Source organism: Tachysurus vachellii, chromosome 8 (assembly GCF_030014155.1).
Source record: "Tachysurus vachellii isolate PV-2020 chromosome 8, HZAU_Pvac_v1, whole genome shotgun sequence".
Classification (NCBI taxonomy): Eukaryota; Metazoa; Chordata; class Actinopteri; order Siluriformes; family Bagridae; genus Tachysurus; species Tachysurus vachellii.
This window is the reverse complement of record NC_083467.1, coordinates 6,723,346-6,731,374: the sequence shown is the minus strand read 5'-3', so window position 1 is coordinate 6,731,374 and position 8,029 is coordinate 6,723,346.

Sequence of the window (8,029 nt, the reverse complement as noted above, 5' to 3'; positions counted from 1 at the left end):
AATTGACTAAATACATAACAACCACCATCCAAGAGCACCCTAAGATTCCCATAAGGCCGTGTAACTTCACTGAAGGCGTCTGCAGACTCTGTGTGTGAAAGAAATCATTTGGTCTGGCATCTTGTGTTCATGTTTGTACAAGCAAGCTCTAAAATCAAACTTGCCTTTCTGGAGAACTAATAGTAGGTTGCCAAAACAAATTTTGTGAAAAAGCAATGTTTAATACACAAAGCTCACTAACCACCATTTCTACAAATAAGTATAAATGCAACAGTTTTTACATGCTGACTGGATGCAGAAGGAAGACTTTTAGAGGTGTCACTTTTGTGAATGTTTTATGCAACTAATGTACCTTGTTTGCAGCAGCTTTAGGGCAGCAGTGGAGACTGCACTTAATTCTCTGCATCTGTAAGAAGAAAAAATGATGATGATGATGATGATGACAACAATGATAATGATGATGATGATGATGATGATGATAATGACGAGGCAGCACACATCCTGGTATCTTCCTGTTGCGCCTACACACAGATTTCAAAGAGTGACAAGCTGTTGTGACACATGTTAAAATAATCACTATACATGAGTAAATCTGAAATAGTCAGTAATGTGCTATACAGGGAGAGAGAGTGAGAAAGAAAGAGATTGTAGTTATTTGGCACAGAGAGAGACTGTAGACACCTCCACACTTTTGGTGGGAAGTGGGGTAACTTATGGGTGTACAAATCTCATATTTTTCATTTACTACTGGCCTTCGGAAGCAAAATATTTACTTCTTTGTATATATCTTTTATATATTAATATGTAATGTAATTATATTAACGTGAAATTTAAATAAAAATAAATGTACATGAAATGTAAATAAAATCACTGATCATTCTGTTCAAAGACAGTTTTGCTCCCTTACCACTGGTCACAGTTCATCAGGACTCAAACTCATGATCTGTGTGATCTGTTTTGTGCCACTCTGCCGTCAATAATCATCACTGACTTCTTACCTATTACTTCTTCTAAGACATTTAATTAATTCAGAATTTAAGAAAACTAGAAATCCCTTCAAAAGCTGCTAAGAAATTACTTGACATGGCAATTTCACGAAAGACCGAATAAGGCTTAGAAGCTTCCGTGCTTTTCTATTGTTCTAATACAGAGTTGATGACGATGCTGCTTGGAACCTCAGCCCCCAACCCCTACACGTGCCTGCTGCCTTCTCCTGGGAAACTGCTGTTGCATCAGATGCATTTGCATACAGAAAACTACCCCCTGCACAATTTTGCATGTAGCTTCTTGTATTTTTGGATCAGATTCCCAATAGATTATCTAATGAGAATGTAAAATGCTGCGGTGACACTTTCAGCATATTGCATTCACACTCACAGTTATGTTATGTAACACCTGAATGACTGAACATTAGCCCTGTTTCTGCTGCAGTATACATGAGGGTTAAGGGCACTTTACTCCACTCCACTACATACAGTGAAGATGTGTGCCATCCTTTCTAGATCACTATCACAAAGACGCACATCAACTCACTAAAACTATTAGCTCATCAGTCCAGTTCAGTCCGGTCACAGACAGGAATTAATTTCGGGTATGATGAGGAATTAAAGTCAGTTTGTTGAAACGCTTCATGCACTGTTGAATCCAGGGTGGATTAGAGGCCATATCAGGAACTATTCTGAATGCTGTTACAAATGTCTTTTTAATCTTGCCATATTAATAAAAGTAATAGATAAAGGAGTGTGAGCACTCAAGTGCATGGGGTGAACACAGACATGGAGAAGTGAAGTATTTATTGAAATAATATTCCTTCCGGATTGGGTACCATCAGAATGGAACTGGACCATGGGCTGGTGGACTCCTTGATGATCGGGGCTCTGGGGTAAGCTTGGTGAGGAGTCATTGGGCATCACAGCAGGGGTCTGAAAGCAGCATTTGAAAGTCTTCCTATGGCCAAGGGTTCCTCGGTGACAACATGCAGATTTTGTCCGAGCTCCTGAGTTACTGCTTGCTGTTGGATGCTGACCTTTGTGTTTGAGCATCTGGCGCATGGTCATAATCTGTAGGTGCTCTGTGTTCATGCCCGCATTCTCCACCAGTTTGAGAACTTAAACACAGAGTCATAGAAAGTAAATAGCAATGAACTCAGTGAAAAATGTATTTATAATGGGCCAGCAGTGAAATTATATTGCCCTTTTTAAGTGAAGAAAAAAAATGGAGAAATAACAGCCTATTTGTTCTTTACATGGAAAGGCCATGGACACTTGGACAGACATGGAACAGCAGTGTGGTTCTCAGGGCAGCAGGCGCAGGTCTCCAGGGGTTTAGCAAGGGGGAATAGACAGCAAGCCTGTGTAACATGTGGTGAGGTTTCTGCTGGGAAGCACTGGCCTTAATTTTCCCCTGGAGACACAAAAGAAAAATGCAAATTACTATAAAACCAAATGAGAACCATTTACCTTTCTGAGTGGGCCTTGCCCCTTTAAACCTCTCCCCTCCTGTCTGTGAAGGTAGATGGAGACTTCGTCCGCTCTGATTGGCTGTCGCCTCTTCATTTTAGTTACCCTTCCCGCACCCCTGTCTTCTAACACTGTCCGCAGTGCTTGGTGCTGGAGAGGTGCTGTCCCTTCAGCACCTGGGTGGACGGTAGATGAGGAGCAATATCTTGTAGAAATATTGTTCATGGTGGTGTGAGCTTCAACATCACAGAAGATAAAATACCCTTATTTGCACAAAAAAAAACAAATGACAACAATCCTCCTCCTGCAGTCAAGTTCCAGTATCTGTTGTAGCTTAATGTTTGCTTGCTCAGAGTGCAGCTAGCTGCCTTGTGACTTTCAAACAAACAGGAACGATGCATGAGCTTGATTGAGTATTATGTTTTCCTCACTGTTGCAGGTGTTGTGATTATAATCAAATGTAATTATACACAAGCTGAGGTGCTTAGTGTCACTAAGGACTTGTAGTGTCTTTGTTGGCCTTTCATGAACATCATTACTGAGCCAAACTACTGTGCTAAACTGTTATTTGTCACATTAATTAACATAAAATTAACTGTGCTGTATGTATGTTAACCACCACAAATGAGCATTTCAGATTATTTTAAAAGGTTTCTGGAGGCAGGGTTTGATTACATTGGTTGAAAACAAAGGATTTCGTGATACACATTTTGCCCCACCTACATTTTACTGTTTAAAAAAGTATATAAAACTACTTATTTTTTGAACCAAAGCCAAAAATTTTTATCTCTATTAACCCGAGTCCAAAAAATGGAATGTGTCCATTCATTCATCTTCTCCCGCTTATCCGAACTACCTATCTCAGGCGTCATCAGGCATCAAGGCAGGATACACCCTGGACGGAGTGGAATGTGTCCATGTTTATTGAAATTCTTTGTCATGTCACTCCACAGTGGTGGATAAAGGCTCATATGAAATTAGACATTCAGGGCTGTAAGAGTTTGTAGTTTCATACTAGGGACATTACATTCATAGAGACATTCAATATAGGGGATATTACCTATTTCTGCTCTATTTCTGCTCTCTGATATGCCCCAAGTTCTTGTTCAAGATAAAGCCCCGATTCATTTTATCAGACTTGTGATTATAAAATAAGTTCTATAATAAAGTCTGTTTAAACTGATTGAAAATATCTGACAAATCTGTTTCCAATCAGCGAGTGTACTGGAATGTCAGACTACTGGTAAAAAAGGGTTAAGCGTGGTAGGGCATAATGATATTACCAGATGTGCAGTTAGCCACAGCTGGAAGGCAGCACCGACTGTGAGCCGCTGTCTGTAATTTATCCTCCTCTGTGCTCCCTGATGGCGAGTATCCGTCTGAGTTTGCCTCGCAGGAGTGTGGGAGACACTGTGGAAGAATCGATAGAGTGAAGCAGGATGGCAATTTGTTGCAATTGATATGAATGAAGGCTGGAACAAGGGTGGTGAAGAGAGGGAGGAAACGAGTGACTGATAAGCAATTAACTACATAAATAAATAAATATAATTTAATCAGTAACCAAATCCATAAGTGAGTAAAGCACAAGACTGGAGAGTACATGTTTGTGCTGCACACACACACACACACACACACACACGCATACACACACGCACAAAATGCTGTGACAGAAGAAATGTAATGGATTTTAAATGACTTGCCCATAACAGTGTTTGCCTAATTGAATCCAGCAGGCCAGCAGGTCAAGAAAGTTTAATAACTTCATCTTTCTATTTAACTCATTTAGTTCTCACCAACTTGACTTCTCTCCTTTCTTCATTCCACTCCTCCATTCGACACCTGATTACACATTCATTAGCTTTTTAATAACTCGGTACCGACTGCAAACTAACCTGAGAAAAAACTTGAGGAGCACAAGCCTTTAAAAAGTGGCAGCAGAAGGATTTGTGCATTAGAAGCATACAGTAGTTTGTCAGCCAGAAAGAGAAAGAAGACAATCACAGAGACAGCACCTGCTCCCATTCGCCATGCCCTCTCCGAGCCGAAAACACGTGCCGGGGATGAACCTGAAGCTGCACAAACATCTACATTCATACAAATTCAGACAGACAGAAGGACAGATAGTTTAATGTGGTTTAGTAATGAAACCCAAGCATGGAGGATTTGCTTGAGATATTTGCATGAGATAACCTTTAAAAAATAAAACATCCACACTTATTTTTAAAATTATTTTTACTTGCTTCCTGGACTTTTGCATAGATTAACTGTTTAATAGTTTCCTACATTACCCACAATGCTGGATGACCTTTTTGTAAGCTCAATCAGTTAAACCATCATACTAATACAGAACCACCATCAATGGCACCATTTTTGTAACCTCAGAGATCGCTAATTAGCCGAGTTAAGTCTCTGTCTTGGAGTCCAGAGTTTGCCTTCTCTATCATTTCTACACAGGATTTCTCTTTAACACAACACTGAGGAAAACACTGAGAAGCCTGATGTCATTTCTGATGCAAGTGACGATGGCTTACGACCACCTACATCTCAGAAATAACAATGCATAAAATCATGCAGCTACAGGTCAAGTGCTACATCAAACAACACAGAGCTAAGGACTTAAATTAAGTTGTCCTAGCCACATAAAGTGCATCTTTATGCACTTTATCTTTTTTGCCCCATCAACGAGACAAAATACAGTGTGTTTTCTGTATATTATACTGTACATTGTGCAAAAATATAGGAATCCGTATAAAGAGGGTTAATAAGGAAACATATATACACTTGTGTAATAGCATCAGTTGGATGAGGTTTTGAAATGTGGTATAAATTAAGTGAGTGTGAAAGACAGCATGTGGAAAATCAGCATGTAAACAGTTTAATATGTGTGGTGCTGTAGACATGAACATATATTGATATTGATATATTGAGAGGTTGAGTGTGTTTTGGATCTGGTACATGTTCACTGCAGTTCACACAGTGTGTGTGTGTGTGTGTGTGTTGGGGGGGGGGGTGTCATGAGTCTGGTCTTGAGGACATTGAGGTCTTGAGGACACAGTCTGGCTGTGAGGGCCCGAATGCTTCGGTACCTTTTTTCCAGATGGCAGGTGGGTGTAGATTGTTTGTGAGGAGTGTGTGGGCATCGTGTGGTAAAGTATAAACAGCAGTTATGCTAAATCCTCTCCAATTGCTTCTCTTTTTCTACCCATCCAGAGGCATCCAGAGATTATACCAGCTCCAGTTGTGTTCCGTATCCTGATGATTTCGGACCTTCAGTAAGAAGTCACCAACTACATGTGGTATTTAAGGACAACCTCCTAATCAATACACAATTGTCTGACTGTAGAAAGGACATTATTTATAATAACACTCTCCGGTGTTTATGACAATTATAATCACACCTTCCAGCTACACCCAAATGAGAATACGTTGCCTTTTGTGTCTGGTTCCTCTCAAGGTTTCTTCCTCTTCCATCTAAGGGAGTTTTTCCTCACCACAGTCTTCTCAAACACCTCAGGCTTGTTCATTGGGAATAAATACAAACACATTTAAATACAAGTCTAATATTAATCTTGACCTTATGTATAATACTAATCTTTGTATAATAAACTTTTTGTAGTATACTACTTCTAAAGTTCTCTAAAGCTGCTTTGAGACAACGTCTATTGTTAAAAGAGCTGTACAAATAAATACGAACGGAATTGAAATAAGAGAACGAGGATAAGCAGATGTGTGCATGTTAGCTTTTTTGACAAGTTGGTACAGTCATAACATTCTGTCTAGTTCTTTTCTTTGTCTTCAGTGTTTTACCATCTTAGATTTTCATCTCCTTGGAACCACACACAGTGGGGCTGCGAAGTCACTTTGTCATTTGTTATTGGCCTTTCTAATACTGAAATTGAACCTGAAATCATAAACACTCCAATGCAGCAAGCACGACATGCAGCAAATTAGTCACGATATATTTTGTCCTTCAAGTCCACCCACACACACACATACATACAAAAACATAAGGACTCTCACGTGGCCTTGTTCAAGGCTAGCACTAATGACTGTCCAGGAATCTCACATATACACCATATGGATGGAGAAATTTCTTCTAAACTTCTTCTAAAAACTGACCGACTGGGCGAGTATAAGCATCCAGGATTAAAATAATGAGAATGATGAGTTAATTACATGCATTAATACAGATTATGGAAAACAAGTGAATATATGCAATTACAGAAAAAGCAAGAAGGCGCAGTCTCGATCCCCTCCTGATTACGTCTTTCCTCAGTCTGTGCCAGTGAGCTGTGATTTTCTCTCCTTCATAAAGATGTTATTTCAGTTTGATCATTGTGTTCATTTCCTGTTGATGTCGACGTGTTTACGTACATGCTGACAGCATGTTGTACTAGCATTAGACTTTTACACCAACTTGAGCACGTCGTGTTCAAAGAGATCAGTTTAAAAGTTGTATTTTATGGAAGGCAGGTTTTTTTTTTACCTAGTTTGACAAGGAAAAAAAACACAATGCTGATGACCATTATGCCAACCTGTAGCCCGTAGACATGGTCTGCTGGTCACAGGCTCACAGTGCATTACACAGATTTTCTGCAAAACCGCACATTTTAACCTTTTCCAAAATAGTCAGCTTGTCTTGCAGCAATTCTTGAAATGCAGCTTAGTAAGAGATAATAAGATAACAAGAAAGGCCAAAACACTGAAATAGCTGTCAGAAATAAAACTCTGGCCTATGATTGGCTTCAGCTGCGACACTATTATTTTGCCAAATTTGCAGTCAAACACTTTCACTGTGGGGTCTTTTTTCAACACACTGGAAATGAATAAGATGAAAAATGGAAAAATCACACACATGAAAAATTCTTACTGTTCAGTTTATTACTGAAACGTTGAGGCAAAGTTCTCCATTACGCTGCACCACCCCTGCCTGGAATCAGCAATCATAATCCGAAACACACACACAAACACACACATTTACAACCATATACCACATTTACTAACAGCTCTTTATGGCTGTTAAAATCCCTTTATCCCCCATTATAAAATCATGTGATCATATTCAATTAAACCATGTACATTTCCTCAGAGAAAGAAGACTGCTTGTTTCACAATGAAAGATATCATGTAATCACATGTTCCCTAAATACTGTCCAAAAAGTGGGGAGTGGCTTAAGAGAAACGCTTAGCATGGTGCTAATGAAATGCTTATACCTTGTGACATTTTGGAGACAAACACTGCCTGAGCACTTTATTAGGAACACCTGTACACCTTAACATTCATGCAGTTATCTAATCAGTCAATCATGTGGTTGCAAGTGCAATGCATAGAATATTGCAGCCAGTAGCTTCAAGTAACATTTACATCACACATCAGAATTGGGAAAAATGTGATCTTGACCGTGGCATGATTACTGGTGCCAGGTGCCAGAGTATTTCTATAACTCCATATCACCTGTGATTTTTACAGACAACAATCTGTAGGATCTACTCAGAGTGATTACATAAAGAAGAAACATCCAGGGAACATCAGTCCTGCAGAAGGAAACATCTTGTTGAGAGAGATCATT